The sequence below is a fragment of the Cetorhinus maximus genome, chromosome 15 (assembly GCF_964194155.1).
Source record: "Cetorhinus maximus chromosome 15, sCetMax3.hap1.1, whole genome shotgun sequence".
Lineage (NCBI taxonomy): Eukaryota > Metazoa > Chordata > Chondrichthyes > Lamniformes > Cetorhinidae > Cetorhinus > Cetorhinus maximus.
In genome coordinates, this window is record NC_135893.1 from 25166037 (window position 1) to 25192210 (window position 26174).

At 44.7% G+C, this 26174-nt stretch overlaps 1 protein-coding gene across 6 annotated transcripts in view; it reads right to left on the minus strand.

Moving 5' to 3' along the window:
* Window positions 1-26174, minus strand: part of LOC144690556 (kazrin-like) — a 536288-nt gene that overhangs the window by 366382 nt on the left and 143732 nt on the right. Inside the window, exon 2 of one of the 6 annotated variants that reach the window (XM_078558160.1) lies at window positions 18718-18754. The exons of the other annotated variants lie outside the window; for them this stretch is intronic. The gene's annotated coding sequence lies outside the window, so the exon portion shown is untranslated. The remainder of the gene's footprint in view (window positions 1-18717; window positions 18755-26174) is intronic. 6 annotated transcript variants of the gene reach the window in all.

Sequence of the window (26174 nt, forward strand, 5' to 3'; positions counted from 1 at the left end):
CCAAATCCAGCACATGTCTGGTCCCGAGCTTCCTGGATATGGAGTCCGGTCCTGTAATACACAAGTACTCAGGAAGTAAAGAACAGTATTCTTTTTACTTCTAATCTTCAATCTATATTAAAACATAAATTAAAATATAAAATAACAGGAATGGGTTCCAGATAACTTCGTAATTGCTTCTGGTTGGTAAAGTGACAATTCGCATTAGGGGAACATCAAAATTCTGGTTAGTAGAGAACTCCGGTTGGTAGAGTGCTGGAAAACACAGTTTACTGTTCTATGTTTGCCTATTTAGGTGTGCTCAGTATAAGTTAAAATAATTAATTGGATGTGAAACAACATTTTTGAGAGATAAGTTAAAATGCAACATGTTGGCCAGTTCTTTCTTTGAAGTGGCTTCCTGCACTTCCTACATAGAAGCTGGAGCCTCCAGCCCAGCATTATTAATTGTGTATAGTGTCTTTTCCTCTTCACATGAGACATTCTATTGTTATAAATTCATTCTGAACAGTGATTTTTATCTTTGGCATGCCTCTCTCTCACCAACTAAGTGACAGTGAAAGAAAAATGAAATACCCACACACATGGGTGATTAGCTGAATGACACTGATATGAATTATTACTTCCCCATATCTACTCATTATCAGCAGTAGCCTGAACGTGAAATGCTGGGGCCTCTGAGCTATTCAGGTAAATACCAACCGCCTCAGCTAAAATAAGCAATGGTTATTACAGTTATTGAACTCAAAATTACTCCCTTTCAGCTCACGACAGACAGGAAAATTACTGGGGAATTACTTGGGGAGCTCAAAGCTGACATCACTGACAGTAAGTTACAGAGCTCCAAATTTGTCTTTAATTCTGTCTCTGGACAGAGTGATCAGCACAATCAGAATTTCTGTTTTAAAAGTTCCTGTGTTGCATAGGTTGCCCAAGGTCTTTGCTACCTCCTCGACAAAGCAGCTGTGCCGCGGCTGGTTGCTGAGATTTCCCCTCACGTCAGACTTCTATGAATGTTATTGGTCCAAACATAATCAAAAAAGCTGAACTCAAGAGGGGAGGTGTATGCGATGGGAAAAAGTCCGACTCACGCTGTAGTCTTTGTTGGAGCTGAGGCACGTTGTTGAGTTACACTGGAGAGAATTTTGCTCTGCATCTAACCTGATTTGGGAACATTTGATAGAATAAAGTTCCCTCTGCCTGTCTGTAACCAGTGCTGTGCTTGACCCAGGAATGACTTGCTTTTTCCAGCGCTTACCTCCTTCACCCTGAGCCCAGCATTTAACCTTTGGACAGGTACAATTATCCCTCATTGCCCACCTTGTTTTTGTTCATCTTGACAACCTACCAGTAGCTGGTAAGTGTTTGCCTCAAGAAAGGGAAAGAAAGAATGAGTATGGACATTCACTTCATGAGTACCATTGTTCGAAGTCAGATTAATACCTCGTCTTCCTGGCAGCTTCATGCAAGAATGGTTCCAATGCAGTTCTAGAAAGTTTCAATCTAATATTGGTTTATTGGCTCCCAATGGTCTGAATATATTAAACTTAGACTGACACTCCAGTGTTAGAAATGTTACCTTTCACATGTCTTTGAGTCTGCCCTCTTGGATGGACGGAACATCTCCCATGACACCACTTTGAAGGAGAGCAGGGGAATTCACCCTCGTGTCCTAGCCAATATTTATCCCTAAACCAACATCACTAAAGCAGATTACCTGACTATTTATCTCATTGGTGTTTGTTGGAGCTTGCTGTGCACAAATTACCTTTCACATTTCTTACAATACAACAGTGTCTACCCTGTGCTTTGAGATGTCCTGAGCTCTTGAAAGGTGTTATCCAAATGCAAACTCTTCCTTTCTATCTTTCCGTGTGAGCCACCCATACAAGAAAGGTTTCAGCTTCAATCCCCTGCCCTATTCTCAGTCAGGGTTGGGGTACGATTGCCATCAACTTTCTAGGGCCGTGGAGGGGAAGGATCAGCCATGGCTCCCATCGCTGGCCACTTTCCAATGAGTCTTGCTGGAAAGTATGTCTAGGTGCGTAGTCAGTGAGGGCAGACTCAGACTCAGCTGAGATACCCAGAGTTGACACCTCAGATGTGTGGGGTCCCACATGCAACACTTTAGATATCGTAGGGCACCCCAGAAGTACCACAGGAGTGAGCAAGGGGTATAGGGGGTGCAGGGTCAAGGCCGATAAGAGAATAAGGAGTAAGAAAAGACATGCAACAGATGAACAAATGAACAGGTGCTTTAGAGAAAATACACCACACATCTCCAGTGGCTTTTCTGGGTTGAAGAGAAACAATCTAAGGGGTGGGGCTCATTCCTGGGGTGGGAGGGAGTGTTGTACATTTTGAGATTCTTTGCCGGCGACGAACTGGATGTCAAAACTCCCAACTGTTTATTAAAGCACTCTTTGTAGAACTGGGAGAGCTGTGGGCTGTTCAATTCTCAGCTCTGCAATCTACTCATTTTAAGCAAATCAATATCGGATTTATTTAAGGTGCTCGCCTGGGTTACTAAGTAAACATCTCATTGTGCCTGAAGTGCCCGAGGTCCTAAAGGAAGAACAGTCCCAGAAAACTCAATAATAGTTTCATGTCAAATTAAGCCCATGAACTGCAATCAGTTATTACAGCTCCCAGTGAAAACTCACAAATCCTTTTCGAAACAAGGTAATGTCAGATAATTTTAATTGTGTAGGATCTCAGAGTTGATGATAAAAACTGAAAGGGCAAGGTACGCTTAGTTAATCAAGTGAAATTTGATAGATTAATATTTCTGTTTACTTCAGGGATCAGTAGTTGTCAGGCCCATGCTTTGCATTTGACCCAAACACCATTCTGCATCTTCTTTTCCTCCATCACTTCATCATTTTCTCTCTCCCCTGCTCATGCAGAATTACAGTTTTCTGAACCTTTCCAAATGGCCATTCACTCAATGGGCATCATAACTAAGTTGATTCCTGGGATGAAGGGGTTGTCTAATGAGAAAGGGTTGAGCAGTTTGGGCCTATAGTCATTGGAGTTTAGAAGAGTGAGAGGTGATCTTATTGAAACATAAGATTCTGAGGGGGTTTGAGGTGCTGAGAGGACGTTTCCCCTAAAACTAAGGGGCACAGTTTCAGAATATGGTATTGCCCATTCAGATGGAGGTGAGGAGTAATTTCTTCTCTCAAAACGCCGCAAATCTTTTGAATTCTTTACTGCGGAGAATTTGAGGAAGCTGAGTCATTGAATATATTCAAGGTTGACTTAGACAGATTTTTGAACCATAGGCGAGTGAAGGGTTATGAGGAACAGGCAGGAAAGTGGAGTTGAGGCCAAGATTAGATCAATCTTGATCTTAATGAATGGTGGAGCAGGCTGGCAGGGCTCTATGGCCTTCTTCTGCTCCTATTTCTTATGTTCTTACAACTGAGTCCAACCCTGTTCTTCACATAATCCACACACATGCATTTTCCAGCAGGGGTCATTCCACCATAACCTGGTTTGGGGGCCAATGTTCCCTCTAAGCAGCGCAACTGCACAGCAACTTGGAAAATCCTGCACAGGCCGTGCACAAGTCAGCCCCTTTAATTGCTACGCATGCTTGGCTGCGCAAAAAAATTTAAAGCACCCACACACTTAAAAAAAAAAAGAGGATACATTGATGGAAGCTGTGGCTAATTCTCCCCCTCCCTATCACCTCATTTAGAGACATGAGGTCAATGGTAGCTCATGGGCCAAATGTAGAAATTTGGACCTCTTTATCTCTGAGGATCAATTCACCACTGCCACATTTAGCCAATGAGCTTCAGGCAACCAAAGCCCACTGAATGCTTGTATTTCAATTGAGCGGACTGGTCCCCTCCCTCCGATAACTGTCCCAAAGGAAATAACAGTTCTTAGGCTGTTCTGGCTAAAAAAGAACCAGCTGGACCATTTCCTGTGCCCAAACTTGGTTTTTGGCTCCATATGGACTGGGACAGAACAAAGCCAACGTATCAAATTTATGAACAAAAAGGGAACACATCCATGCAAAGTGAACAGAACTATGGAATATGTCGTGAAAAGACAACTCAGGTTAACTTGGCGTCTACATACATAGGACCAGAGAAAATGTATGGCACAGATAGAGGCCATTTGGCCCATTGTATCTGTGCTAGCCAGAAAGAGCTATCCACCAAATTCCACTTTCCAGCTCTCAGTCCTTAGTCCTGTGGGCAGCAGCACCTCAGGTACATATCGAAATACTTTTTAAATGTGATGAGAGTTTCTTCCTCTAACACCCTTTCAAGCAGTGAGGTCCAGAACCCCACCACCCTCTGCATGAAAAAAATTCTCCTCAATTTCCCTCCAATCCTACTATCAATCCATGCCCCTAGTTAATGACTTCTCTGCTCATGGAAATAGGTTCTTCCTATCCACTTTATCTAGGCCCCTCATAATCTTATACATTTTAATGGAGACAGAAAGGGTTGACAGATATGGTGAGAAAATGGACAGAAAGACTTGGTCAATGAGAAAGGGTGGAATTGTTACACTTAATTACTTCCCTGGTCCTGAAACTCTCCTGTTCAGTATTACAGTCTCAACCAATAGAACACTGTACGCCCAATCAGCGAAGTGTTGCGCTCGGAATCAAAGTATTATATTCCCAAAGAGTAATGTATCACACTCACAGCAGAGATGAACACAATGGGCTGAATTTTTACAATGGAGAGCGAAAATGGTGGATGAGGCCGAAAGTCCTCAATCAAAGTCCTTCCATTCCTTCAATGTCCAGGTCATTTGTGACCACAACAAGGTTTTCCTTCATGTCTCTGCAAGGTTCCCTGGTAGCTGCCATGACTCTTTCATACTGAGAAGTTCCCAACTCTCTCAGCTAAATTCATCCACCTTTGCAGATCCGTGGTTGACTCCTAAGGGACAAGGGCTACCCCTTAGGAACTTGTCTAATGACCTCCTTTAGAACCCTTAAAACTGAGGCAGAGTGCAACCACAACAGCAGCCATGTTGTCAAAAGGAGTATAATCAAGCAGGCCACTGGCATTCTAAAAATGCACTTCAGGTGCCTGGATCGCTCTGGTGGAGCTCTGCAGTATGCCCCAGGAAGGGTATCCAGAATAGGGGGAGGCGGTGGCATAATGGTATTGTCACTTTAGTTATATTGTCACTGGACTGGTATTCCAGAGACCCAGGGTAATGCTCTGGGGACCTGGGTTCGAATCCCACCATGGCAAATGGTGAGATTTGAGTTTAATAAAAATCTGGAATTAAAAATCTGATGATGATGATCATGAAACGGTTGTCATAAAATACCTAACTGGTTCACTTTAGGGAAGGAAATCCACTGTCCTCACCCGGTCTGGTCTACATGTGACTCCAGACCCACAGCAATGTGGTTGACTCTTAAATGCCCTCTGAGCAAGGGCAGTTAGGGATGGGCAATAAATGCAATAGATGCTGACCTAGCCAGTGACACCCACATCCCATGAATGAATAAATTAAAAAATATAGTGATGGTGTAATGCATTCTGCACAACATCGTGTAGATGGGCTCAATTGAGTAAAATAGATTCACTTAGGGTCCTCCAATTTCACACTTGCCATCAGCCAGTCCCTGGTGAGCAACTTCCAACTAAAGAACCTTTCACATGGAAGCCACACTTACTCAGGGGAATGCCCATCCCCAACAAGGGAGAGAAAAACATCAATGAGTTTGACTCAGGCACATTATAATGGCTGCACCCCTCACCACCATGACTATTGGCCTCAACATATTACAAACACACATGTTAAGACGTCCCTTACAACCTGGTCCCCCCATATAAATGCCAGTGCCAGTAAATGAGATGCCAAAGCCACCACCCTGTGCAGACACAAATCATGCCCACAATGCTGAGAGTACCATTATGACTTATGACTTTACACCCACTACATGTTGACATAATTGCATGTGCCAACATACATGCAGATAAGGCACATTGGGCCCACAACTGAGCAACAACAGGTCTTTGAATGAGCTTGAGCACCATCAATTCCAGCCAATGGTCCAGTTTCTGGTCTGGGCACCATATGCAACATTCATAGCTTCCATAAACCTTGGCTACCCTCACAAAGCACATCCTCTGCCACCTGGAATGCAAAGGCATCCAAAGTAGTGAGAAAAGCAGACGAGCAATGTTCCCTGAAACATACCTGGCATCTGGACCTGGGCTGCCTATGCTGGTGGTTGAGTGCCTTGCACCCAGCACTCATGCATGAGATGCACCTGCTGACCTCCATCTATTCTTGGAGTCTGATCTTTGTGGTCCCTTAAAGTCAAGTTTGGATGGACATTGAAAAATGCAAGCAGCATCTCAGTGTTTGAGCCTCTGGACACTGCAACCTTATGTGAAAGACCAAAGGAGAAAGAAGCCCTCCAATGCCTCACAAATATGGTCACACCCTTGCTCCTGAAGATGTCAATATGGGATGGGCCTCAGCATGCTGCTTCAGTGTCACTGGTAAGTGTGTAATTCATTATGTTGACGTTCTTAATGAGATTAGTAGTGTACAAACACACAGCAAGACATCTTCAAGTATATGTACATATGTTCAAAAAGTGCTCAGTTGTGATATGTACAGACTGAACAGTGTAACCAGAGTGAACCCATTAGTGCCCTAGGTGAGATGGTGTCCTACGCTCATGCACACTCCTATGAAGTGCACCCCCCACTCTCCCAATAATATGTTGCCTTGGAGGGATTGGAGGCAGACTGCTTACTTCTAGGTCCATATGGCAATAAGGAGTGTGGTGGCCTGCCTCATTATGCAGGCATCCTTTGGGGACCTCTTTCAGGCTGTATCTCTACATATAGCCTGGTCACTGGCACATGTGGAGCAGACAAGGGCTCTGGCAGAGGGGCTGGGGTGATGGAAGAAGATGAGGGTGCTGAGAAGTTTCTGGTACCTTCACCCTTCCAGTTGCCTCCACCACCCTGGGTTGGCCTTTAGGTGGGGTTGACGGGGCTGGCTGCGGGTGCACAGCAGTTGTCCATTCCAGCAACCTCTGCGCTGACAGTGCGACCGACCTGTTAAGGGTATACAGCTTCTCATGTATTCCATGTACCTCAGCACTCATACTCTGAGCGGACTGATCAAGGCTACTGAGGGAGGCTTGCACCCTTTCCTGGCCGAGACACTGCTCCTGCATCCACTCCAAGTGCTGCTGCATGTGTCTCACCACGAGATTGGCCAATCTCTGGTGGTTGGAGTCCATGTGGCTGAGCTCCCGGGACAATGTGGAGCTCATGACAGCGACGGACTGCTCCATTTGCAGTCCAAGAGCTCCCACTGCCTCAGGGAACTCCACCAGATGTCCACATATCTGCTCCCGATTGAACAAATGCTGTGCCTCAAAAGGTGACTACCGAGGTTTCACGTTCCTGCCCACTGGAGCATCATTGTGACATTCCTCCTTTCTCTGAGGGGGACCGTGCACAGATGTCTCTGATTCTGACACTTCCTCTGGTGCGGTGACTTTCGCCCTGTGCCATCGATTCTACACACGCACTACATCCTGCCAAAGCACTGGTATATGAGTTGGCAGAGTGTGAGCTAGTCAGATGTGACGCTGTCTCCTCGGACATCTCTTTCTCCTCCTGATGCCTGAGGAATGAGTTGGCTGGTGGGTGGGTGAGGGAGCAGAGCTGGGTCCTGTGTGAGACACTAAATGAGATGTTTAGGTATAGCCCTTCTCAATGTGAAAGCACGCGCTGATGCAAGCCTTTGCCTTTAACCATGCTCACGCTGCCCTTATGACGCCTCATCCTTGCACTCCCTCTCTTCCAATGTCCCCTTGTGCTCAGTGAACTGGCATCATGACCTCCACCATTACCACTATGTTCCAAGATAATTTTGACACTGCTTTTATCACCTGCTACTGGTGATTAACCATCATCAACAGATAGCTCTTCAGGCACCCTGGCAAGCTCCATGGCCATCTGTTCCACCAGTCTCATCAGCCTTAGCCAGGCTGACCCACACCCAGTCCACGCCATCTCCTTGGCGTTCTTCACCCTCTTCCACTGCAAATACAGCATGAATGTATGTTAGCCTGGTATATAGTGCATGGAGGAATATTGGTCTTCACTGTGTCTCTGCATCACAGTGCTTATTCACATGTGTTCTGCCTGCAACTACATGAGTTGCTTACACATACAAGTCTCAAAGCTGAAGCGGAGATATGTGCCAGATCTCGCAGCTTATCTGCAACATGCAGATATGACCCTTCCCATGAAGCTCTGTGTGGATGAGCCAGGCTACTCACCTTGCCAGAACGCAGCAGGCCGTTGAACCTCTTCTGGCACTGTATCCAAGATCTCTGGTGCTCTCCAGCTATGGTCACCACAGCAGAAATTTGAAGCCAAGCCTTCTTTGTGGTGGCTGCAGGATTGCACCAACCTGCAGGGTACAGCACTGCTCTCCTCTTTTGGACCTCTTTGACTAATATTTGCAGGTCCTGGTCAGTGAAGCGTGGGGCAGCTGGACCCAACCCTTCCCCAGAGTCTCTTCTGTGTGACATTCTATCAATACAAATGTAAAGTGAAGAGGGCTATGAGCCATTCAGCTCACAATGCTCTCATTCACTTTTGAGTGCTGACATGCACTAACCATTTTCACCATATCATCAACTGTTAATGGTGTGGTGAAGAAAATTGCTCCGCAGAATTGTTTGATGCCGTGGATATTACGGCTGTGATTCCAAGATAGCATGCTGTGCTCCACAATCACTGACAGCCTTGCTTGGCTTACTCCCTCTTAGTCACACTGTTATGCTGTGACAGTATGCAGATGTGAAGCGCCTGGTCAAGGGTCAACAGTGTGGGCGCAACCTGCTAGATAGGTGGCAAGAGGGCTAGTGGATGGACTAATGAACATAGCACTTTTCCTCATTCATCCACTGAGGCATAGTAGCTAACAACTTTACTGCAGAATATCTGTACCAGGTGGTGGTGGCAAGACGATGCTAGCTCCATGGCTATGTCTTGTGAATCCACTACATGCTTTCAGTGCTTCAGGACAGCACACTGTGCATTTCCCAGGAAAAGCCCATGATAGGCCTTCTATTCCAGGATCAGCTAACTGTGGAAAACATGTAGAGTTCCCACTCAGCTGACAAGTTAGTGAGTCTACTCGGAGGCACAGGGACTGCACCATGGACGACTAACCTCTCAAATGAGCCCGAGGGCCCGCTTTTTACATACGCCCAAGCTGCCCGACCCACACCAGGCCCGACTCCTATCCCACACTACTTCCGGGCTCACCCACCTCGACTCCTATTACAGCCTGCCGCAGTCCCGGACTGAAAATTTGATGTTCGGGCTGCTTTTATGAACATTGAGTTCACGGAGCCAGGAATTTACCTCACTGCACACCTGATGTGAGAACGAAAATTCAGGCCGATGTCACCGGGTTTGGAAAAGATATATGGTCAATTTGAAGTGGGCTGTAATAAGACTGGTGGAGGGTCTTTTGTTAGGCATTATCAAGGAACCACTTCAGTCCTGGTCACATTACAGATGGGCTCATTTGTTCTTTCAAAGGGTACCCTGAATAGTTTAAAATGTCCTCAGTGATGAAGTGCATGTTACATTTGAACATACAAACTAGGAGCAGAAGTAGGCCACTTGACCCTTCAAGCCTGCTCCGCCATTCAATAACATCATGGCTGATCTGATTGTAACCTCCCGCCTACCCCCGATAACCTTTCACCTCCTTAGTAATCAACAATCTATCTGGCTCTGCCTTAAAAATGTTCAAAGACTCTGCTTCCGCTGCCTTTTGAGGAAGAGTTCCAAAGACTCACAACCCTCTGAGAAAAAAATTCTCCTCATCTCTGTCTTAAATGGGCGACCCCTTATTTTTAAACCGTGACCCCTCGTTCGAGATTCTTCCACAAGAGGAAACATCCTCTCCACATCCACTCTGTCAAGACCCCTCAGGGTCTTAAAGATTTTGATCAAATAACTCTTCTAAACTCCAGTCAATACAAGCCTAACCTGTCCAACCTTTCCTCATAAGACAACCTGCCCATTCCTGGTATTTGCTTAGTAAACTTTCTCTGAGCTGCTTCTAATGCATTGACATCTTTCTTCAAATAAGGAGACCAATACTGTACACACAGTACTCCAGATGTGGTCTTGCCAGTGCCCTGGACAACTGAAGCATAATCTCCCTACTTTTGTATTCAATTCCCCTTGCGATAAACAATAATATTCTATTAACTTTCCTAATTATTTTCTGTACCTGCATACCAGACTCATGCATTAGGATACCCAAATCCCTCTGAATTTCAGAGCTCTGCAATTCCTCACCATTTAGATAATAAGCCTCTTTTATACTCTTCCTGCCAAAATGGACAATTTCACATTTGCCCACATTATACTCCATTTGCCAGGTCTTTGCCCACTTATTTAACCTATCTATGTCACTTTGTAGCCTCCTCAGATCCTCTTCACAATTTACTTTCCTACCTATCTTTGTATCATCAGCAAATTTAGCAACCGTACCATCTGTCCCTTCATCCAAGTCATTTACATAAATTGTAAAAAGTTGGGGCCCCAGCACTGATCCACGTGGCACACCTCTTGTTATATTCCACCAACCAGAAAAAGATCCATTTATGGCTACCCTCTGTTTCCTGTTAGCTAGCCAATCTTCTATCCATGCCACTATATTACCCCTACATCATGAACTTTTATTTTCTGCAATAACCTTTGATGGGGCATCTTATCAAATGCCTTCTGGAAATCCAAGTACAGTACATCCACCAGTTCCCCTTTATCCACAACACATGTGACTCCTTCAAAGAACTCCAATAAATTGGTTAAACATGATTTCCCCTTCACAAAACCATGTTGACTCTGCCTGATTGTCTTAAACTTTTCTAACTGCTCTGCTATAGCATTTTTAATAATAGCTTCTAACATTTTACCTATGACAGTAAGCATATTAAGAACTCATTGACAATTTTGTTAGGCCAAGGGGGTGGAATTCCAGGAGCTCCAATTCTGACATACATGCCAGGATAAGTTTGCTGATGACTTCCAGGATTACCCCTGCCAAAATTAGTGGGTTGGGAGAAAGGCACCTAATTTAAACCAGCTGACTAGACACCTATACACAAGGGAAACATGTTGAGTGTTCGCTACAGGGAGCATTGGCTGTCTGTGGGCTTGGGGAGGGTTTGCCCTTGATTATTATGCCCACATGACACAAAGAGCATTGACTAGCCCAAATGAGTATAGTCAAGGACCCATGCCTGAACCCCTAAAAGGATCTCATTATTCCACTCCAGCAGCTAGTTGGCAAATTTCCCTCAGAGTTCCGGCTGCCAACGTTGCACCTGACATAGCCGAGGCTACAACCGAGGAAACTCTTGGCTTGAGAGCCCGTCGGCCCAGTCCAGCCCCCATCGTATTTCACTGACCTTGATTGGTGTGGGCAGAGGCTCCACACCACAACAAGGCCCAGCTGAAGCTCTTGGGGATGACCAAGAGCAGCATCTACTGGTCTCAGTCTAACCTGTCAGATAGCTTTAGTAATCTAATATCCAGAGAGGATTCTGTCATTTGGCCCAGCCATTTTTGTTTGTTTCAGAATCACATTGGCATGAGCTGAAAGCAAACCTTAACATCAGAGTAATAAAGCTGCCAGAAGATCAGGATTTATTGCTGAAATGTTAATCCTAAACTACAAAAATAATCAGAAAAAAACATTATTCACCTTATAGGATTCCCTCTGCGCTCTAGGGGCCCAAATATTTCAACCTTTCGCCAGTCTAAGAGTTAAAAATGTGGGTCCACAAGTAAATTGCTCTCCAATAAAAACAGAAAATGCTGGAAAAACTCATCAAGTCTGGCAGCATCTGTGGAGAGTGAAACAGAGTTAATGTTTCGAATCCAAAATGACTCTTCTTTGAAACTGAAGAAAAAAGAGCCATATTGGACTTGAAAAGTTAACTCCGTTTCTCTCCCAACAGATGCTGCCAGGCCTGCTGAGTTTTTCCAGCATTTTCTGTCTTTATTTCGGATTTTCAGCATCTGCAGTATTTTCATTTTAAATTGTTCTCCACCTCCTTGGGACAACATGCTCCTCGTCTCCATTAAGGCAGCATCCTCCTTTCAAAAGGGCAGGAGGTTTTTTTAAATCATTTTTAACCTTGGCAACCATTTCGCTGTTACCCAATTCACTTTGGTTGGCTATATGCTTTTTGATAGACTCTGACTAGAACGCGATTATACAGAACTGGCATCAAATACAAAATCACCAGGGAAAAAAAGGTTCATTGTAGAGCACAGTAGCTACCTGACTACTAACTGTGTGCCTTTTACACTGTTTATTGTCATGTATTTTGACTGGTGACTAGTTAATTCAAAAGACGTGAGAAGCTGTGATCTTCCCCACCACAGGGAAGTCTTTCAAGCACCAACTTTCAGCAGGCTCTCCATCTCTCTCTCTGAGTTTTATTAAAAGAAGCCTCAGAAACAAAGCACAACTCCTCAGTGAATTCTTCGGTAATGCTACTCAACATGTTTAAAGAAGTTTTAGAGGCAGGATTAACAGTGGTGGGGTTTTGATTGGCTAGGAATGAGCTGCAGACTGCACTCCATCAGACACATGCAGACAGGTCTTCATCTCTTCAAATCTCACACAGGGCGATACGTCTGCTTTCAGATATCAAGCTTTGATGTCTATTGTCAATATAAATGAGCCATCATGCCAGACAGGCACCTCTCAACCTTTTACTTATATTAAAGGTGTTTTCCTATTAATGCTGGAGCACTGAGAAAGCCCCGAGACCTTCAGTCTCTGGCTAACACTCAGCCTGCGCCTTGCTGATGTATGTGGGGCATTTTCCACTCCATCTGACAACTACCTCTTGGGGCCAAGGAAATAAATTGGAATTAACATTTCTATAATGGATGATTAATATGCAATGACAATTTTACACTTGCGCAACAACGTTGAAAATTCGCCTCTACCTTTTCTCCCCACCGAATCATTTTCCGTTGAATTGAATTAAGAATGTTAGTAATAATCAGAGCTGAATTCACTTTTTTGGTTGTGCCTTTTTCACTTTCTTTCTAAATTAAAGGTGCTATATAATTTCTATTTGTTGCTGTTATTGTTTGCAATTGATTGACAATAGGGACCCTACTGGTCAACAAACCCTTTTCAGAACTTCTAACATGAGGAAGGTTTTCTGATAACTCAACCAAGTGCCGAGGACAAGGGTTGGAGGCTGATTTGATGAGGATTCAGTGGTGCCTCTAGGCCTTGGAATTAGGGTTGCCAGCCCTCCAGAATTGGCCTGTGTTTGATAGACGTGTTGGGCTTTGTATCTTATGAAGAGGGACTTTAGTCTGACTCAGGTATTTACTTAAAACTAGCCTATTTACGCTTTGTACAATATATACAAATTGGGTTACTGAGTAGGCACATCTCCTCTGAGTGCTGCCCATCTGCTCTACAAAGCCTCTAGCACATGACTATTGTCACACATACATCATAATCCACATCACTTATTGGCATTATCTATTCTATTAACCCATTACACTACAGCCCGGAGTCTCCAGGAATTGAAAATCAATCTCCAGGGCATTGTTGTGCGCAGCCCTGGAGAAAAATCATTGAGATATTGAAAAAGATTTTTAAAATTATTTTCTTTAAACATTTATCTTTATCAGATATAAAAATACTGAAAATGGGGAAAAAACACTCTTTGGCTGACAGTCAAGCATCCACCAATTGAGTGATAATTAGTCTTTTTGCTTTCTAATTGGCGTAGGAAGGCAATGCATCACAAACATGGATGTGTTGGCTGGCTAATGGCTAGAGCGTAGGGGCAAGTCATGTGATGAAATCTCCAGAAATACATTTAATCACAGTTGGCAACCCTACTTGGAATCTTCAGTCATCAAAAACCCTTCACCTATATTCTTGTTGGCCAAATAAAAAAAATACCAGCCAATTAAGCAATGAGACAAGTCGATGTACTTTTTAAAACAATGGGAACGATTACTCGGAAGTGAGGATGAGTGGCAAGGTCTGTCTTTTAATAAGGAGATTGATATTATAGTGGAAGAACGTCACTCAGGAACTTAACCACAAATGCATTCCGAACCTAGAATCGTAAATAGGAAACATTGGTGAAACCCATTTCAATTTGGTCGAGATAAATGAGCTCAGAGGCAAGTATGGAACATGAGAGGCAATGACCTCTTTCATTTTCCAGTTATCCCCACAAGTCTTCTGGAGCTGCTTGGGTACATTGCCCTAAGCATCAGCAACCATCTTCTATCTGCTCATTTGGCCATTCTTTACATATGAGCTGGGACAGTGAAACCATTTGGACATGGAGGGTATCACAGCAATCCTCACCCAATTTCCACACATGAGAGTGTGACATTTATAGAATCATAGAATCTTACAGCACAGAAGGAGGCCTACATTGTCAGTGCTATCAGAAAATGAGCATTGTACTAGGTCATAGATGGAGTAGACAGCCATTGATGGGAACACAAGAGCATAGGAACTAAAGGAGGCCATTTAGCCCCTCAGGCCTGTCCCACCATTAAATGAGATCAAGGCTGATTTGCAACCTAAATCCATGTACACATCTTTGCTCCATATCCCTTAATACCCTGAGGTAACAAAAATCTATCAATCTCAGATTTAAAATGGGCAACTGATCAAGCGTCAATTGCCATTTGCTAAGAGAGTTCCAAACTTTTACCACCCTTTGTGTGATAAAATGTTTCCTCATTTAGCTCTGGAAACGTCTGGTTCTAATTTTTAAACTATGCCCCTTAGTTCTAGACTCCCAACCAATGGAATTAGTTTTTCTCTACCTAACTATCTGTTCCCCTTAATATCTTGCACACTTTCATTAAAACACCAGTGAACCTTCTAAATTTCATGGAATACAATCCTAGTTTGCTTGATCGCTCCTCTCCCTTTGAGTCCAGGTATCATTCTGGTAAACCTACACTGTACACCAACCAAAGCGAAAGTGTGGTTCCCAGGTTGCTCACAATACTCCAGATGTCTAACCACATCTTTATACAGCTGAAATATGGGGGTGTATACACCAATAGGGACATTTGCCATTTATGGGGTGGTATACAGTGACGTGGTAGATAGGGTAGAATGGCATTGATGGGATATTATCCACCGATATACAATACCTATGGTACTGATATAACAGGTCTGATGCAAAAGTGGCTCAGTTGTTAAATGTATTGCCCAGTATTTCTCTGAACTAAGGTTCTAGCGTTGATGCTCAGTCTGAAATGAATTAGCTGACAAAAATGAGGGTGAGGGTAGGGATGACATAGTTGTTATAAACATTGCTGGGCTGGGGACATGAGAAACCATCCATTGTCCAATGTTTGGGTGCTGAGTAAGGTGGGTTGTGATGGCCCCCAAGATAAAATAGCCCATCAGCACTCACTATTTCAGTGCTCTCTGTGTGAGCTCATTGATAAAGAATGGACCACTTCAGTGAGGGACAGGAGAATGCCTGGTGGTCATGAAGCAGAAACCTAGTGAGAAATCAGCACTTCCAGGGGGATGAAGGAGAGCAAAGCAAAAAGAAAGTACTCTGGAGGGGCCATGATTAGAGTGTTGTAATACCCGGCAGTGGTAGAATAGCACTTGTCAAGTCAATACTGGTAGCAATGGCCCTTGGTGAAACTTGAGAAGAAAAGGGTCAGGCATCTTTAGGGTTTCTTGGATAGTGAAATAATGATAGTATGGAATTGACAGAATGCTAAGACATTACCATTCTGTTCCCTCTGTGTGGTCTTATGCTGGCGAAGAATCCATAAGTCAGTGCAAAATGTAGTGAGAATAGTGACAATACAAACACTCGAGAATTGCAGCAGTAATGGAAAGAGATGAGATTGAGAAGCAATTTAACATAATAAACCTAATATGAAGCAATGAAACAGAACAGCTTGTGAGATGGAGGTAGCACACAAGCAATAGAGCAGAAGGTAAATATCAATTCCTCTTCCATTCTCCGAGTGCTGAAGGCTAATAAATGATGTGGGGAGGAAAATGTCAGCCATTAACCACAATACATTAATAATCACTGCGTGCAGGAGAAAGCCAACAAAAGCTGGTCCTGATTGTTCTCGTTTCCACTGCATCCATTTGTTGACATTGTGAGGAATGTCCCTGCATTGTGGAATATTTACAGAGAATGCCGTGTGTCCAAGGCTGCCTCATTAATCTGACGTTGTCTGTGCTGTCTACTCCTATAGATGATCACCACATCTAGCAAAGCATTGTAGAGGCAATGGCAGGACAGGTTGGACGGGATCCGAACTCATTCAGTATTGAACGCCATTTGGGGCTTTTTCAGAAGATAGAAACAATTAATTATTCTACAATTCAGAAGCAGATTTGTTCCTCTCAGTTTTTCACCACTGCCACCTGCCCCCAACCTCCACCCCCAACTTTATAAACTATTGTACATTTCCAAAGGTCCCAAGAAAATTCTGGTGCATCATCTAAAATTATCTTTTTTCGCACATGTCTGAACAATTAATTAACAAACTATGGGTGACATCACAGATATGATTGCTCCTGCCCTTGTAAAGCCCACAAATATGCTCACAAACACAAAGTGGAATTTTCCAGTCCTGCCCGCCACAGCAATTGTCACGGGTGGTACTGAAAATTTGACGGACCAGCAAAAGGTCCGTTAGCTTTGAGCAAGAATTTCCGGTCCTGTGGTGGGTGGGACCAGAAAATCCCGTCCAGAATATCTAACTGGGGGCGGAGGGTGGGGTCACTGGATTGCAATCAGGAATGGGAATTTGTTTTTTTTTTCTCCTTGACCTGGCCCAGGGGTATTAACACTGATTGTAGTTCCCCTTGACATTGCCCAGCCATATTATCATTAAATTCCTCACCATTCTGGGAGTCACCATTGACCAGAAGCTTAACTGGACTAGCCACATAAATACTGCAAAGACAAGAACAGGTCAAAAGCTGAGTATTAAGCGGTGAGTGACTCAGCTCCTGGCTCCCTAAAGCCTGTCCACTATCTACAAGGCAAATGTCAGGAGTTTGATGGAATACTCTCCACTTGCCTGTTTGAGTGCAGCTCCATCAACACTCAAGGAGCTCAGAACCATCCAGGGCAAAGTAGCCTGGTTACTCATTGCTTCATCCCCCACCTTCAACATTCACTCCCTCCACCACCGACGCACAGTGGCAGCAGTATGTAACATCTATATTCTACAAGATGCACTGCAGCAACTCACCAAGGCTCCTTCTACAGCACTTTTCAAATGCACAACCTCTAGCATCTAGAAAGACAAGGGTGGTAGATACATGTGAACACCACCATCTACAAGCTCCCCTCCAACCCACAAGCCATCCTGACTTAGAGCTATTTCGCTGTTCTGTTCCTTCACTGTCGCTGAGTCAAAATCCTAGAACTTGGTCCCTAACAGCACCGTGAGTATACCTACAAAACGTGGACTGCAGCGGTTTAAGAAGATGGCTCACCACGACCTTCTCAAGGGCACTTAGGGATGGACAACAAATGCTGGGCTTGCAAATGATCATGAATGAATTGACTAAAAAAAAACGTACAAGTGCCCCAGCTGCTTAAATGACTGAAATTGGTGAACTTGTCATTGGCGAAGGATCAAATGTTTGATATTCTTGGTCTGTCAGGGCAATTCTCCATAGAGAGTCAGGCTCCCTGGAGCTCTATGTCTGACCTGTACTTGTTCCAGTGTAACATCTCCGATGAAAGTGCAGGATTATGAAGTTACTCTTCACAGTGTCAAAGGGACAGGTACTTTCACACAATAAATCATCAGGGGAGTTCTTACAATTTTCCAATGAAGTATTTGAGAAATGAACACAAGTTTGAAATGGGAAAGAATAGAAAGGGTTTGGTCTACTGGGATTCTGTACAATGAGAGAATGGAAAGGGTTTGGTACATTGGGATTCTGTACAATGAGACAGAATGGAAAGGGTTTGGTCTACTGAGATTCTGTACAATGAGAGAATGGAAAGGGTTTGGTACATTGGGATTCTGTACAATGAGGCAGAATGGAAAGGGTTTGGTCTACTGGGATTCTGTACAATGGGAGTTAATGGAAAGACCATAACACCATAAGACATAGGAGCAGAAATTAGGCCATTTGGCCCATCGAGTCTGCTCCGTCATTCAATCATGGCTGATAAGTTTCTCAACCCCATTCTCCCGCCTTCTCCCCGTAACTTTTGATCCTCTTACCAATCAAGAAGCTATCTATCTCGGTTTTAAATACACTCAATGACCTGGCCTCCACAGCCTTCTGTGGCAATGAATTCCACAGATTCACCACTCTCTGGCTAAAGAAGTTTCTCCTCATCTCTGTTCTAAAAGGTCTTCCCTTTACTCTGAGGGTGTGCCCAGGCTGGGTCCTAGTCTCAAAAAGGGGTTGGTTTACTGGGATTCTGCACAATGAAAGAGAATGGAAAGGGTTTTGTCTACTGGGATTCTGTACAATGAGAGAGAATGAGATAGGGTTCAGTCTATAGGATCAGTTAGAATTTTGCTTGTGTCTGGTATCAGATATGTATTTATCAGACTTGACTGTATGAGGACCGTGGATGTCTATAAAATTACACAAACAAAATCAAAGAAAGAATCAAAGTAAATTACATACGCACAAGCCATAGGGGTGTCAACATTGAACCGAAAACCTATGGAAGAAGGCAATTACTACAGCGGCAAACAAACCCAAATACACCAGTCCTTCAATAAATCACTGCTCTCTACGTCTGCTCCAGATAGCATTATATATATATGATATATATGAGACAGTTGCCACCAATTGGGAAAAGCAAAACTAAATGGGGGGGCTGCAAAATAAATGCAGGAAACAGGGTGGGATCAGAGCTCGAGTTCTGATGTTTGCTCTGCTACAGATAAAAATTATTTAAAACCTTAAAAACTCATGTCCCACCTCATGAGACATGGGGAAGTTGGGGGGAAATAAAACTAGTGTTTTAAATTGGACATATTATTTTTCATTTTAGTGATCAGTGAAAACTGGACATGCTTTTCAAATTAGAGATTGGCCTGACTGGTTGTACAAAACACTCCTTGAAAGGTGGAAGCTCTTAATTTCCTTGATCTCATCCCAAGTAGTATATTTGGTCAACTAGACATTCCTCATTCCTCCTTACTTGCAGTTTGAAGGTTCACCCAGGTGAATTTAGAGTTTTTGTTGCGGCCTTAATCTCCAATTCCTCCCTCTGTCTGTCTACCCACTTTGGGTCCAGCTCATTGCTTAGAACGGGGAAGCTCTGAATTTCACCAGCATTAGCAAATTTGACTTCTTCAGCTTCAACAGTATTCTTACCGCAATTCAGATCAATCTGAATCCAAAACCAACCTTCACGTGAACTATTAGCTCTTCCCTTGTCCAAACACAGAGGTTCTGTACTGTTGCAGCACATTGGGTTTTACAACATCCTATACTTATAGAAGTCAGATCTATATCCATCCAATTTAAGGGCACTTAATTTTGATAAATAGTGTTCTAATCTTAATTCTGATTAATTGAGGTTATGCTTGCTGTCATCAGCGTCATGATTATTCAGTGCTTCTAGCAGATGTCTGCCAATGCTTCTCTTGCAGTTGCCCTATAATTCCCTGTCTTTCCAATGCTAAGCTCTCCTGCACAGCGAGACAATTTTCTTAGTTGATTTTTAATATACTGAAAATGAATAAACGGATAAACAACTTTAACTAATGATCAGGCAATGCCAAATAGCAGCCCATACTGCAGCACACATACCCATTAAATCACAAAATAAAACAATAATCACCTACAATCACATATATATCGAGTTTTACCCTCACCTCTGTACATACCCACAGAACCATGGGCCATTTACTCATCCACACAATTATGTACATATCCACACAGAATCATATATATATTCAGTCACTTGGTGGTACAGAACTTGAGTATTGCTGAAAAAAGAGACATGCTGTTGAAACTTTTCATCTTGCACTCATCAGGATAGATTCGTAAGAATACCAAATCTCAAAGGGAACAACAATTTATACTGCATGAGAAGAGGGTGCTGATTGGTTGGTAAGTGGACTCTAATTGGTAGAGGCATTGCCATGGAGAATACATCAGGGAACAGTTAACTGCTAAGTGTTTGTTTGAATTTAAACCAGTCAGGTCGGCTCTGGGTGGTTAAGGCATTGCCATGGGGAATGAACCAGGGAACGGCTGTCCTCCAAACTTTTGTTTAGTTGGAAAAGGCGCAATGCATGGACATGTTCTTTCTGTTTGCAAAGGACAGGGCCCTATGTGTGAATATATGTAGCTTCTAGCATGCATAAGTGAGCCACACTGTGAGCCTCTGTTAATCTCAAATTGGTTGTTAGTGTAATTCTTAGCACAATCAGGATTGTTGTCCAACTACAGAATCATATCTAATGTTGGACACAATGTTCTGAGTTTTACAAGCATGGGTTGGTCGAGTACAACCAGTACTTTGCCTTTTGTGAACAGCTGAAGGGACATGCTATTTGATACAATCCACCAGTTGTTGGGACGTATGGCAGACATAACTGGCATCACACCAATGTGAATCTGTCCTGTTGAGTGCAAGACGAAAAGCTTCAACGGCATGTTTCTTTTTCAGTAATGCTCATATATATGTGTATATACCTACAAGCATATACACACATAGACACACAGATGTGTAATCCTGAAAAAGAGTCATACGGACTCAAAACGTCAACTTTGTTTCTCTCTCCACAGATACTGCCAGACCTGCTGAGTTCTTCCAGCATTTTCTGTTTTTATCTCAGATTTCCAGCATCCACACTATTTTGCTTTTATTTACACACAGATGTTTAGACATCCCGAAAACTCACTCTCCCAACCACACATGTACTAATGCACAAAAATCCTTATATGTATGTCGCCAGGAGTCTACATGCAACACATAAACATGCATAGGTGTTTTTATGTGTATCCATGCACCTGCACCCATGTAAAACCCAATGCACAGACAGATATGTATCAATCAAGCCACACATGTACTAAAGCATGTTGTGCATTTTATCAATGAACCCACACCCTGACATGTATCAATACACACAATGATACTTACACTGATGCACACAAAACAACTTACATTTATTTATGCAGTGTCTTTAACATAGAAAAACATCACAAGGCATTTCAACAGAGTCATACACAGACATAAATGGACGTTGAAACAAAGAAGATAGTAGGAGGGGTGATTTAAAGTTTGCAGGAAATGGGTTTGAAGGAAACCTTTACAAGGGAATGGAGAGGCAGCAGGGTTAGGAAGGGGGTACGGAGCCTCGGTGCCAACAGTAAGGCCACAAATGGTGGGGCCAGTTGGGGATATGCAGAAAGGTCAGAGGAGCGGAACGTCAGGGGGCAATTCTAGGGTTTGAGGAGATTGCAGAGATAAGAAGGAACCATGAAAGGAATTAAACATAAGGTTTAGAATTTTAAATTTGAAGTGCTGGGCCATGGTGGGGTGTGGTGTAGGAGCCAATACTGGTCAGCAAGGACAGGGATAATGGCTGATATAAAAGCAAAATACTGTGGATGCTGTGATGTTGATTGAGGAATAAATGTTGGCAGGTTACCAGGGACAACTCAAAACAAAAATAAAAATACCTGGAAAAACTCAGCAGGTCTGGCAGCATCTGCGGAGAGGAACACAGTTAACGTTTCGAGTCCATATGACTCTTCAACAGAACTAAGTAAAAATAGAAAAGAGGTGAAATATAAGCTGGTTTAAGGGGGTGGGACAGGTATAGCTGGATAGAGGGCCAGTGATAGGTGGAGATTGCCAAAAGATGTCGTAGACAAAAGGAAAAGAGGTGTTGAAGGTGGTGTTATTATCTAAGGAATGTGTTAATTAAGGATAGAAAGCAGGACAAGCAAGGTACAGATAGCCCTGGTGGGGGTGGGGTGAAGGGAAGGGATCGAAATAGGCTAAAGGTAGAGATAAAACAATGGATGGAAATACATTTAAAAATAATGGAAATAGGTGGGAAAAGAAAAATCTATATAAATTATATGAGGGAAAAAAGGGGGATCGGAAAGGGGGTGGGGATGGAGGAGAGAGTTCATGATCTAAAATTGTTGAACTCAATTTTCAGTCCGGAAGGCTGTAAAGTGCATAGTTGGAAGATGCGGTGCTGTTCCTCCAGTTTGCGTTGAGCTTCACTGGAACAATGCAGCAGGCCAAGGACGGATATGTGGGCATGAGAGCAGGGTGGAGTGTTGATATGGCAAGCGACAGGGAGGTCTGGGTCATGTTTGCAGACAGACCAAAGGTGTTCTGCAAAGCGGTCACCCAGTCTGCGTTTGGTCCCTCCGATGTAGAGGAAACCGCATTGGGAGCAGTGAATGCAGTAGACTAAATTGAGGGAAGTGCAAGTGAAATGCTGCTTTACTTGAAAGGCATGTTTGGGCCGTTGGATGGTGAGGAGAGGGGAAGTGAAGGGGCAGGTGTTGCACCTTCTGCGGTTGCATGGGAAGGTGCCGTGGGAGGGGCCTGAGGTGTAGTGGGTGACGGAGGAATGGACCAGAGTGCCCGGAGGGAACGATCCCTGTGGAATGCCGCCGGGGGGGGGTGAAGGGAAGATGTGTTTGGTGGTGGCATCATGCTGGAGTTGGTGGAAATGGCGAAACATCACCCCCTACACCTCAGGCCCCTCCCATGGCACCTTCCCATGCAACCGCAGAAGGTGCAACTCCTGCCTCTTTACTTCCCCTCTCCTCACCGTCCAAGGGCCCAAACACTCCTTTCAAGTGAAGCAGCATTTCACTTGCACTTCCCTCAATTTAGTCTACTGCATTCGTTGCTCCCAATGTGGTTTCCTCTACATTGGAGAGACCAAACGCAGACTGGGTGACCGCTTTGCAGAACACCTTCGGTCTGTCCGCAAGCATTACCCAGACCTCCCTGTCGCTTGCCATATCAACACTCCACCCTGCTCTCATGCCCACATGTCCGTCCTTGGCCTGCTGCATTGTTCCAGTGAAGCTCAACGCAAACTGGAGGAACAGCACCTCATCTTCCAACTAGGCACTTTACAGCCTTCCGGACTGAATATTGAGTTCAACAATTTTAGATCATGAACTCTCTCCTCCATCCTCTCCCCCTTTCCCCACCCCCAATAATTTATATAGATTTTTCTTTTCCCACCTATTTGCATTATTTTTAAATGTATTTCCATCCATTATTTATCTCTACCTTTTCGCCTATTTCGATCCCTTCCCATCATCCCACCCCCACTAGGGCTATCTGTACCTTGCTTGTCCTGCTTTCTATCCTTAATTAGCACATTCCTTAGATAATATCACCACCTTCAACACCTCTTTTCCTTTTATCTATGACATCTTTTGGCTATCTCCACCTATCACTTGCTCTCTATCCAGCTCTACCTGTCCCACCCCCCCCACCCCCTTAAACCAGCTTATATTTCACCTTTTTTCTATTTTTACTTAGTTCTGTTAAAGAGTCATACGGACTCGAAACGTTAACTGTGTTCCTCTCCGCAGATGCTGCCAGAGTTTTTCCAGGTATTTTTATTTTTGTTTTGGATTTCCAGCATCCGCAGTTTTTTGCTTTTACCAGGGATAACTCCCCTGCTTTTCTTCAAAAATAGTGTCATGGAATCAGAGCAGGCAGATGGGGCATCGGTTTAATGTATCATCCAAAAGACAGCATCTCTCACAGTGCGGTGTTCCCTCAGGACAGCACTACAGTGTCAGCCTTGATTTGTGTGTTCAAGCCCTGGAGTTGGACTTAAACCCTGAACCCTGAAACTCAGAAATGAGAGTGCTACCAACTGACCCAGACCACACTCCTTGAAAGACATTGGGCAGAATCGTCCCAGATTTGCACTAACTGCAGTAGTGGGTGGGTAAAACGACGTTTTACCCACCAGACATTATGGCGAGTTTTACACCATATCGTCACAAACCCGCTACATTATTTATGCACTCCCTGGAAACTTGCCATTTCGATGGTGGCCGGGCTCTCATTCGCCCACCTGCAATCATCTTACCGCTTCATCACGCCGGGCGCCATATTTAAAGTCCAGGCGCGAGCACACATTCCAGTGCTTCCAGGCCACCACTGCTGCACGGAAGACATGGCCCTGAAACTGAAGAAGACTGCAGCCCCCAGGTTCAGTGACGCGTCACTGGAACGCCTTTTGGATGTCGTGGAGGCCCGCCAGGATGTCCTCCATCCCCGCTCTAGCTGTAGGATGGGCAGCAAAAGCACTAACCTGGCTTGGGAAGCAGTGGCAGCAGTGGTCAGTGCCAACGCCCTTCAAAAGAGGACAACAACCACCCAGTACCGCAAGAGGATGAATGATCTCCTCCGTTCCGCCAGGGTAAGTCACTCTTCTCATCACTCTCAGCTCACGCACTCACAAACTCATCACACATCCACACTGATCTCACTCACTGCTGGTTCAAGGAACACCACCATTCACTCTCTCACACACACCATCATTGTTCTCATCCCATCCATGGGACCACTCACCACTCACATAGGCCAGGCATACTTATCATTTGGCCTGGCGGGCAGCCTGCTTACACTTTATCCATCTCAATCATGCAGGACAAGCTGACACACAAAAAGAGGGAGAGGTTGCGTTCGGAGGACTGCCGGAGGCGAGAGCTTTGCTGGAAAAAGCCTCTGGACTTGGTCATGTCACAGTTACTGGAGCCGCAAAAGCAGGCTCGGGAACGTCAGCAAGTGATAGCTGCTACACTCCTCCGATTGCAAAGCACGATGGAGGGGTCCGTCTGCCTTCAGGCTGAGGTGATTGCACCAGCATGCCAACGCACCAAGGTCATCACTGGTAGGATAGCTGCCGCTACAGAGACCTTGGTCCAGGACTTCACTCCTGCACTGATGCGCAGGCTCAACTTCATCGCTGACTCCATATTTGGCCTCCAACACTGTGTATGTGAGAGGGATGCCGGGCAGCTCGATCTCACTCCAGCTACCCCTACTCCTCAAGGAGTCAGCCTGGGGCTCCCGGGCACCCAGAGGGAGGAGGATCAGCAGGTGCACACTCCAGACCATCCATCCAGGTGACTCCAAGAGTGTCCAGCCCATCCGGCCCCAAGAGTGCCTGGCTCTTCCTGTGACCTCAGCAGCTCCAGCTCCACAGGCCGAGGAGGGTGCCGCTGCCACATAGCAGGACCGCGAAAGCAGGCTGGGGCCCTCCAAGTCTCAGCCCTCCAGAGGACGCCCGCCAAAGTCATCATAGACAGGGCGTCGCAGTCAGCAGGATGCCTCCACTGTGGATGTCCGGGAAGCACCAAGGTGTAGTGGCAGGATTAGGAAAGTTAAGGAGAATTAATTGCACAGCCTGGGCATGGGTGTTAATCACTTCTACATATTGTTCACTATTCGCAATAAACTCCCAAGAATGTCTCCCTGCCTATGGCTCCTTGTTCTGATGAGCAGTGTTCTTGTCACTCAGATGTGAAACCTTTCTCCACAAGATTAAGGCAGGTGTCTCAGTCCAGGGCCCCTTCACTGTTCTCAGTGCAGCCTTCAGACCAAAGTGATGGTCTGGCCTCACACTCCCTGGAAACATTACTGGTGCCCACACCTCAGCAGTGCTTGTCATTGCTGCCAGAACGTAGTGGGCAGGCGCCACAGAGTTCTCTCATTCTCTCTGTGTGCTCTCAGCACCTTTAAGGAAGGGCTGGCCCCCATCTCTTCCACATCTGTGACCACTGATGCTGAGCTCCTGAAAGGCTCAGGTGCTGAAGGCGGGCAAAGGGTCAAGTGCTTCTAAAGTTTCATGGCTGCATCTCTATGATATCACACTGATTACAGGGAGCAAGTGACCTGCCCTTGGCCGGACAGGAGTCAGACATTCTCAGAGGCTAAGTGAAGATTTATGGAGTGTCCTCACTGCATGTCGATCATCATTCTCTTGCAATCAAGTGACAATTAGGGCCTCCCGAGCACCTGCCTTGTCTGGCCAGCGTGATGGCCTCATCCCTGTCATCGTCGCCTCTGAGGACCTCCTCACCCTCATCCGTGTCCTCATCGAAGGAGATGCGCAACT